The following is an 8,950-nucleotide window of genomic DNA, read 5'->3' as shown; positions in this document are numbered from 1 at the left end:
CTACCTGGATCAAAGTAATAAGACCAGCTCAGTTAGTGCATCCTCACAAAATTAGAACCAAGGTCCCTACTTTGTGTCATGAAATCATCACAAAGAGCAGCATGGTTCACACAGCTCAAACAGAAGGGCACAAGTATTCCCCTGGCTTGAGGAATGCCCAAGCAGAGCATGACTGTGGTATGTAAGCGCACGCAGCTCCATGTCCTGCTGCAGGGTGCCCAGGTATGCCAGCAGTTTAGCTCAGGCTGCCTGGGGGTGGGGGCAGGGAAGTTGTAAAGGGACATTTCCCACACAAGAGGATGTGGAGGGGTCCCTGGGGCTGTGACCCCTCTAGTTCCCCGCACCCTCCATTCCAGGCACCCACACAGACACTGTTTGGACGCTGCCGCTCCCTCAGGGGCGATGCCCCCCACACCTGCCGGGATGGCGGGGCCGCGATGGGCCGGGCGCCGCCGCCCGCGCTCCCGCCGCGCCGGTTCCGCGCCAATTTCCAGCGAGCGGGGAGGCGGCGGCGGCCTGTGCCGGGGTCAGGCTGTGCTGGGGACACCGCCGGCTCCCGCCTTCCCCTCCCAAAGGGCCGATCCGACACCCACCCGCTCCCGAGGGTGCTGAGGGGACGCGGGAGGGGCAGGACCGCTCCCCCCACCCCCCCCCTCCGCGCTCCCGCCTGGCTGAGAGCGCGGCTCCCTCCAAAACCTGAGGGGGAAGGAAGGGGCTGCCGGGACGGCGCCTCACACGCGGGGACACCCACCCCCCGCCGGGACACCCCTTGGCGGGACCCCCCCGTGCAGGGACCGGGCCTGTGAGGGGATGTCCCCACAGGCACCCCGCTCCAAGGGCCAGGGCGGGGAGCCGGGTCCCGCTGGGGTGCGGCGCAGGCGGGCGGTCGGGGTCAGCCCGCCAAGCTGCTCGGCCGGCATCCCCGCCCCCAGCGCGCCGGGCTCCCTCCAAAACCGGGCAGCCCGCCTCCCGCGGGGCTCTCCGCGCTGGGGCGGGGGGCAGCCGATGGCGGGATCCCGCCGGCACCCCGGCCCACCGCACCGCTCCCTCCGGGGATGCCCGTCCGGGCCATCGCTACTCTCCGCTCCCTGCGGATGGGGCAGCCCCCGGGGACGTCTCCCCCCAGGCTCTCCTTAACAACTCTCCCTCCAAAATGCTGCCCGGGCGGGCGGGCAGCCCGCCTCACCACTCCCGGTCACGGCTCCCGGCCACCTCTCCCGCCTCACCGCTCCTGGTCATCGTTGCCAGTGCCCCCTTCACACCCCCCCCACCACCGGCACCGTGTCTGCCGGTACCGCCACCACCACTACTACTATCATCACCACCATCCTCAACACGGCCACCGCTCCCATTATCATCGCTACCATCATCACTGATACCATCATTAACATCATCATTATTATTATTATTATCATAACCCCCCAGCCAGCCCCCATGCTCCCCGACGGGACCCCGCTCACCTCCGCCGCTGCCGCCCGGGCCGCGCTGCTCAGCTGGCGCCGGCGCCAACCCGCTATATAGCGCGGCCGGGCCCGCGCTGCGCATGTGCGAGGGCGGCAGGCGGCTTCCCCGCCCGTCCGCCGCCCGCGCCCCGCTCGCCCCAGCGCCGCCCCTGTGCGGTGGGGCCGCGCCGACCCCCGCGCCCCCCGGAACGGCCCGGAACGGCTCGGAACGGCCCGGCTACTCCGGCTCCGCCGGCAAAGCGGCAGGCAGCGCCGGGGGGAGCGCTGCCATCGCTGCCGCCGCCCGCTGCCCCTGCACCTCTCCGCCGCCCTGCCCCGCTGGCGGGGGGCATCCCCGGCACCCATCACCCCGCTCCGGTCCGCTCCATCGGGCCCCGGGCCCCGCCGAGAGAGCGGCGGCTCCGCCGGCGGCCCCGCGCGCCCAGCGGGGCTCAGCGCGCCCGCCCCGGGGCGGGGCCGCCGGCGGAGCCGCCAATGGGAGCGCGCGGAGCGGCGGCAGCGTGCGCGGCCCGGGATGTAAACACGGCCCCGCCCCGCCTGCCGCCGCCACAGCTGTCAGCGCCGACGCACCGGCCTGCCGGGATCCCCACAGCCCCGCCGGGACCCCGCCGCACCGCCCTGCTGGGATCCTCACCGCCCTGCCGGGCCCGTACCGCCCCGACACCCCGCACCGTGCACGGGGGTGGCCGCCGGCAGCCGCAGGCTGTCATACACCCCGCTGCACGATGTATGGCCGGGTGGAGAGGAGGCTCAGGAATGGCCTCATCGCTCCCTACAGCCCCCTGAAAGGAGGTTATAACCAAGCAGGGAACATCCTCTTCTCCCGGGTAACAAGGGACAGGGCAAGAGAACAGAGTCTTAGGCTGCACTAGGGGAGGTTGGGGTTGGACATTACAGAGAATTTCTTCACAGGAAAGGTGATTAGACATTGGAATGGACTGTCCAGGGAGGTGGTGGAGTCACCATCCCTGGAGGTGTTGAAGGAAAGACTGGATGTGGCACTTAGTGCCACAGTCTAGTTGACTTGGTGGTGTTCGTTCAGAGGCTGGACTCGATGATCCCAGAGGTCTTTTCCAACCTAATTATTTCTGTGATTCTGTGCCAGCTGGACAGGCCTCCCCCAAGCACAGCCTCCATGACATCGCGTGGACAAGCCCTATTCCCTGCAGAGCAGGTTTCCACACCTTCCTGCCAGGCCCCCCTCAGGCTCCCACTGTGTCCAAAGGCAGCAGGGCCCACTGCAGGAGCACCCACCCTGCAATCCCCTTCTCCAGCAGATCATGCTGAATCTTACCCTCAGCACCAGCACACCTCCTGTTAACATCGCTCAATGGTTGCTTGGAGTTTTCTTAATACACATTCCAAAACAACCCCCCCAAAAAACCACACTATCCCAAAAGCAATGAAACCCCACAACACCACATACCTAGCAATGCTGTAAGCAGATGCTTTTCTTTAAAACACCCAATGCAGGGCACCCACGGCCATTTTGCTAATAAGGAACAACTGGCACTTTCTCTTAGTGCTCAGCACGTGTCCTGCAAAACAGCATAAAGAGAAGCCATGTCTGCCTTAAAGTAAATCCACATCTTCTTCTTTTTTTGTTCTTATTTTTCTTTTCCCCAGTGTAACATTATTGCAGAGTAAGAGTAGATTTTGCCTCCAAGTATGTATTATAATAATTAAACACAATAACCAGGTGCTTCTCCTCTGGTAGCTTTGCCATTTTAAAGGGGGCAAGAGAAAAAGCAGTGCAGCCCACCAAGGCAGAGGTGTCACAGTAGGGTCACTGACAGCAGTTTAACAGGTCCCAAGTTTTGGGCACCGAGGACCATCTCTCAGCTGTGTGTCCTTACAGTACCTGATGAAGTGGGGCCAACAATACCTGCAAACTTGAAGTAAAGCACTGACATGTGCAAGATGGGCATTGCAGCCAGCCAGCCACCTCAGCTCTGCAAACTATCTGTTCTAGACCTTGTCATGAAGAAAATCTGCTAGTTGTGGCTCAAAAGGAATGCAAAAAAAGCCCAAAACACTGTCATTTAAGCAGTCTTTTGTCAACTGAATGTATTGCATCAGCTCATTGTAAGAAATGTAACCCATGTCATAGTTCAGGATGCCTGCAGTCGGCATGCAGGTATCTCTTTTAGTTGACTTCCACTGAAATCTGCCAGCAAGATGCATCCTGCTGTCTGGAAGTTCATCTCCTACTCCACTGACTACAGAGGAAAGGTGGTCCCCTGAATTTGGGCAAACTTGACCTCCTGCCTTTAGCTGACTGTTGAAGTTGAAATACTACCATAGCTAATTTGTTTGAAACAACTGAAACGTCAGCTAGCAAGAGAAGAGAGACAAATTATAATTTTTCCCTAAAAGTCCTCTACCCTTCAGAGATGCTTGATTAGGGTTTGTTGGCAAACAGGCTCCACACAGCAAAGTGGGTTTGGTACATCAGGAATGAATTCCATGGCAAACTCTGAAAGGAGAACACTGTAAAGGGAATAGTAGCTAAAAATTGAATGGGTCAGGATGGCCACGAAGAGGTCTCAGCAGAAAGACTGTAATGATTATGCTGCTCATTTTTCTAGACCTTTTGATGTGAGCTGCTGCAGGTCGCCTGCCACATTGTTGTGGTTTTGATTCAGTAGTGGAATATGCACCAGGTCCCATGAGCATTTCTCATCCTGCCAGCAACATTTCCCATAAATTTTCATCAGTGAAAAAATCCCACAAAACAACCAACCAAACCAAACCAAACCAAACCCCCAGAAGCTAATGTGCTATTGAATCCTGCAGCAGACAATGAAATTATGATTTTAATGTGAGCTAACACACTGACCTTTTGATGTGGCAATAAAGCTGAAGTGGGTTAGTCCACAATGGGGCATTTCCAAGTGGATTGACACATAATACATCCTCTTTCACCACTGTGAGGATGCCTCCTTAGGGAGGATGAATGTAAAAGAAGATTTTTTAAATTTCCAGAAATATACTACTGCTGAGCAGTGTTTGTGTTGGGATCTGGCAAGTCCTTTTAGACATCTTGTGGGTTTCTTTTTTTTTTTTTCTTTTTTTCCAATTACCACTTGTAGGTATATTCCAGAGAAGGTGTTAAGGCCTTCCTTACAAGTTTACACACCTGAGGTTGTGTTTCTTGATTATCCTTTTATGGATTTATTTGAAGGACTCTGGAATCTACCAATGATCTAAAATGCACAGATCTAAAGCTATGAGGATCAATCCAATTACTGTGTGCTCAATACTGCTCTTCTGCCAGGGACTTTCTGAATCCATTTAGGTGTTGCCAAGGAAAGGAGCAGGATTTCATTAGAACATTTGTACACAGCTCCACTGTGATCTGGGCACAAAAATAACATGGAATATCATGTCCCATATTCCTCCTACATTGCAGTAAGTGTATTGCTATGGTCATCTGCTTGTGCTGTCAGGCTTTGTCCTTCTCAGTCACAGCCATTTTGTCAAAGCTGTTCTGTAAGGCAGTTAAGGGAAAGGCCTGCTCTTCTGTGGATGAACTTCACTGTTATTAAGAGGAGTTTTAAGGTTATTTATGGCTTCAGCTACATAGCCTAAACAAAGAACCGTTAAAGCTTCATACCTCCTAAAGAGAAATACTTTAGCAGGAAGTTACACCCTTCCATAAAGGTATTTTTTTATGTTGAAGAGGCTGAGACAGCTTGAAACTCTGAGGTTTAAAAACCTCTTGTTTTGTATTAGAACATACAATGTTCTGCTTTCCTGCTCATTTCATTCAGAGATCTTTTCACAGAATCAACAAGGTTGGAACGGAGCACAGTGGGTCATGTGGCCCAACCTCCCTGCTCAAGCAGGGCCATCCCAGAGCACATGGCACAGCATTGCATTCAGACAGCTCTTGAATATCTCCAGTGAGAGATATTCACAACCGTTTTATTTTTAAACAAGGCATGATGCAGTTTAATATACATTAAGGAGTATTTTTAGGACCCTACAAGATGAACTCATTTTGTGGTTTGTTTTTTTTTCTGATTTGGTGGGGAAAGAGCTCATATTACTGTTATTAAGAACCTGTTAGCTAAAACATAGCTGAGTAAACCTTTAGTCATAAGCAAATGAATATCTCTTTCTAAGGCAAATACCAGCAACAGAGAGCATAGGCAAAGACCATCTATTGATAAGCAGCTTGTATGACAATCAAATCAGCTTAAGACATCCAAACCAAGAGTTTTAACTAAAAGATATTAACTAAGAATTATTTTAATAATAGAGGGAGGAAACTCAAGTAGAGATCAAGAATAAGTTACTAGTTCCCTTACAATTTACAGTGTCAAGCCTTGAACAGTATAGCATGATACAAGGATTTCCTCTTTTAATTAAATTTTTGAAGGCACACTTTTAAAGGAGGTGGGGAATCAGTCACCAGCCTTTTAAACTCACATTCAGAAAGTGGATGCTGTCACTTCACAGCAGTTAGAAAGCAAACCAATGAACTATGTCCTTCTGGCTCTTATTAGTAGCCTCTTTCTTTTTGAGATCATGCACCTTTCTTATCAGAAGGGAGCTTGGAAAATACCATTCTCTTGTTCTGAAAGCCCTTTCATGCAGAAGGCACTTTATTTGTATCTATGAGAACTCATATTCATGTCAGAGACCCATAGCCTTTCCCGTACATAAAGATTTAAACTCCTGCTGTGACACACCAAAGATGAAACACCTTTAAAGAACAATTCTTACACCTAATCTCCTGAGCAGAGCCCACACTCATACCCCAGTAGGGATAATGTCTCTGCAGTGAGAAGGAGCACCTGTAGTGGTGGTTGATGTTCAGCTGCTGTGATAGAATCATAGATTATGCTGAGTAGAAATCATCCACATCATCAAGTCCCACTACTGGCCCTGCCCAGGGCACCCGAAGAATCACACCGAGTGCCTGAGAGCATTGTCTAAACAATTCTTGAGCTGTGTCAGGCTTGGTGCTGTGACCACTTCCCTGAGGAGTCTATTTCAATGTTCTCTATCCTCTGGGTGAAGAACCAGAATTTTTCTGATATCCAGCCTAAACCTCCTGGCTCAGCTTCATGCTGTTCTCTTGGGTCCTCCACTGGTCATGAGAGTGAAGAGGTCAGTCCCACCCCTCTGCCTCCCCTCATGAGGATGTTGAGGTCTCCCCTCAGTCTCCTCCAGGCTGAACAAACCTACCTCAGCTGCTCCTAATAAGGGTTCTCCTACAGACCCTCCACCATCCTCGTGGCCCTCCTTTGGACACTCTCTAATAGTTCAATATCTTCTTTGTGTGTGGTGCCCAAAACTGCCCCCAGCACTGGAGGTGAGGCTGCCCCAGCTCAGAGCAGAGCAGGACAATCCCCTCCCTTGCCTGGCTGGCAATGCTGTGCCTGATGCCCCCAGACAGGGTTGGCCCTCCTGGCTGCCAGGGCACTGCTGACTCACATTCACCTTTCCAGTGACCAGGACCCCCAGGTCCTTTCTGTGGAGCTGCTCTCCAGCCTCTCGTTCCCCAGGCTGTCCTTACACTGGGTTGCTCCACCCCACATGCAGAATCTGGCACTTGTCCTTGTTAAACTGTGGTGTTATCATACTGTGGTGATTGCCCATCTCTCTCGTTGACTTCTCTCTTCAGGGCCTCCCTGACCTCAAGAGAGTCAACAGCTCCTCCCAGTTTGCTGTCCTCAATAAACTTACTTGGGATTTTTTTAAGCACTGTGTCCAGGTTGTTAATAAAGTTGTTGAAGAGAACTGGGCTGAGGATGGGGCCCTGCAGAACCCCACGAGTGACAGGTCCCCAGCCTGGTGTCACCCCACTCACTGTCACCCTTTGTGCCTGACCCCTGAGCCAGCTGCTCACCCATCACAGGATGTGTTTACCCAGCTGTGTGCTGGACATTTTGTCCAGAAGGATCCTGAGAGAAAGAGTATCAAAAGCTTTGCTGAAGTCCAAAAAGGCTTTCCTAGATCAGCAAGGTGGGTTACTCTGTTACAGAAGGAAGGTTTGATAAGCAAAACTTTCTCCTCATGAAGCTGTGCTGGCTGTGACTAATGACTGTGTTGACCTCAAGGTGTTTTTCAATACCTCCCAGAATAATCTTTTCCATTATTTTACCAGCACTAAAGTGGAACAGACAGGTCTGTATTTTCCAGGGTTCCCCTTCTTGCCCTTCTTGAAATTGGACCAATGTTCACCAGCCTTCAGTCAGCTGGGACCTCTCTAGATTCCCAGTTCAAAAATCATCAAGAGAGATTTTTTGATGACATCAGCTAGTTCTTTGAGGATTCTTGGATGAATCCCATCAGGCCCTATAGATTTTTAGGGATCCAGCTGGAGGAGTAGATCCTGCACAAGTTCAGGGTCAGCTGGGATTTGCTCATTCTCACAGCCATGGTCCTCCAGCTCAGAGCACTGAGACCCCCTTGGTCCATCATCTGTGCTGAAGACAGAGGCAAAGAATGCATTAAACACCTCTGCCTTGTCCATGTCCCTGTTTGTGAGGTGCCCATCCACATCCTGTAACAGGTGATGTTATTTCTATGCTGCCTTTTGCCATTAATGCATTTGAAAAAACTTCTTTCTGCCTCCCACATTTCTGGCCAGCTTCAAATCCAATTGGCCTTTTACTGCATGAATTTTCTCCCTACAGTGGCAAGCTGCATCTCTTATTCTTCCAGGTCACCTGACCTTGCTTCCACTGGGCACACACCTTCCTTTTTTGCCTTAGACCCAAAAGAAGATCCCTGTTCACCAAGCCAGCCTTCTGCTTGACTTCTGACACTGGGGAATTGCTGCTCCTGTGCCCTTGGAAGGTGATGTTTGAAAAGTGACCAGCACTGACAGACCCCAGCACTACTGAAACATTTCCCAGGGGACTTTTCTAACTAGGTCCTTGAGCAGCCTAAAGTCTGCTCTCCTTATGTCCAGAGTTGAGGTTTTCCTGCACTTTTCCTCCTGTCAACAAAGATTTTAAACTCAATCACTTTGTAGTTGCTGTGGTCAAGATGGCATCAGTCACCACATTGCTCACAAGATCCACTGTGATGACAAACAGCAGATCCAGGAGGGCACCTTTCTGAGTCAGCTCCCCCAGTACCTGTTCCATAAAATTGTTGTCCACATCTTTCAGGCCCAGGTTGTACCAGCTGTGTGATGCTCCCAGTTAATTTCTGTCAGGTTGAAATTCCCCATAAGGACAAGAGCAGTGGATTTGGAAGTGTCCCTTAGCTCTTCAAAGAATAATTTGTTGATGTCATTGTCCTGCCTGACAGCTCTATAGTAGACTCCCACAATGACATCCACATTGTTTGCTTGCCCCTTGATTCTTATCCTGAGTCCCTCAACTGTGCCATTGCCAGCTGTGAGCTCCACACATTCCAGCCCTTCCATTACATACAGTGCCAACCCCTACCTCTTCTGCCATGTCTAACCCTCCCAAAGACCCTGTAACCATCCAAACATGTCAACCTGCACCCCCAGGTCCTTT

Source organism: Ammospiza caudacuta, chromosome 1 (assembly GCF_027887145.1).
Source record: "Ammospiza caudacuta isolate bAmmCau1 chromosome 1, bAmmCau1.pri, whole genome shotgun sequence".
Lineage (NCBI taxonomy): Eukaryota > Metazoa > Chordata > Aves > Passeriformes > Passerellidae > Ammospiza > Ammospiza caudacuta.
This window is presented reverse-complemented; position numbering follows the sequence as displayed.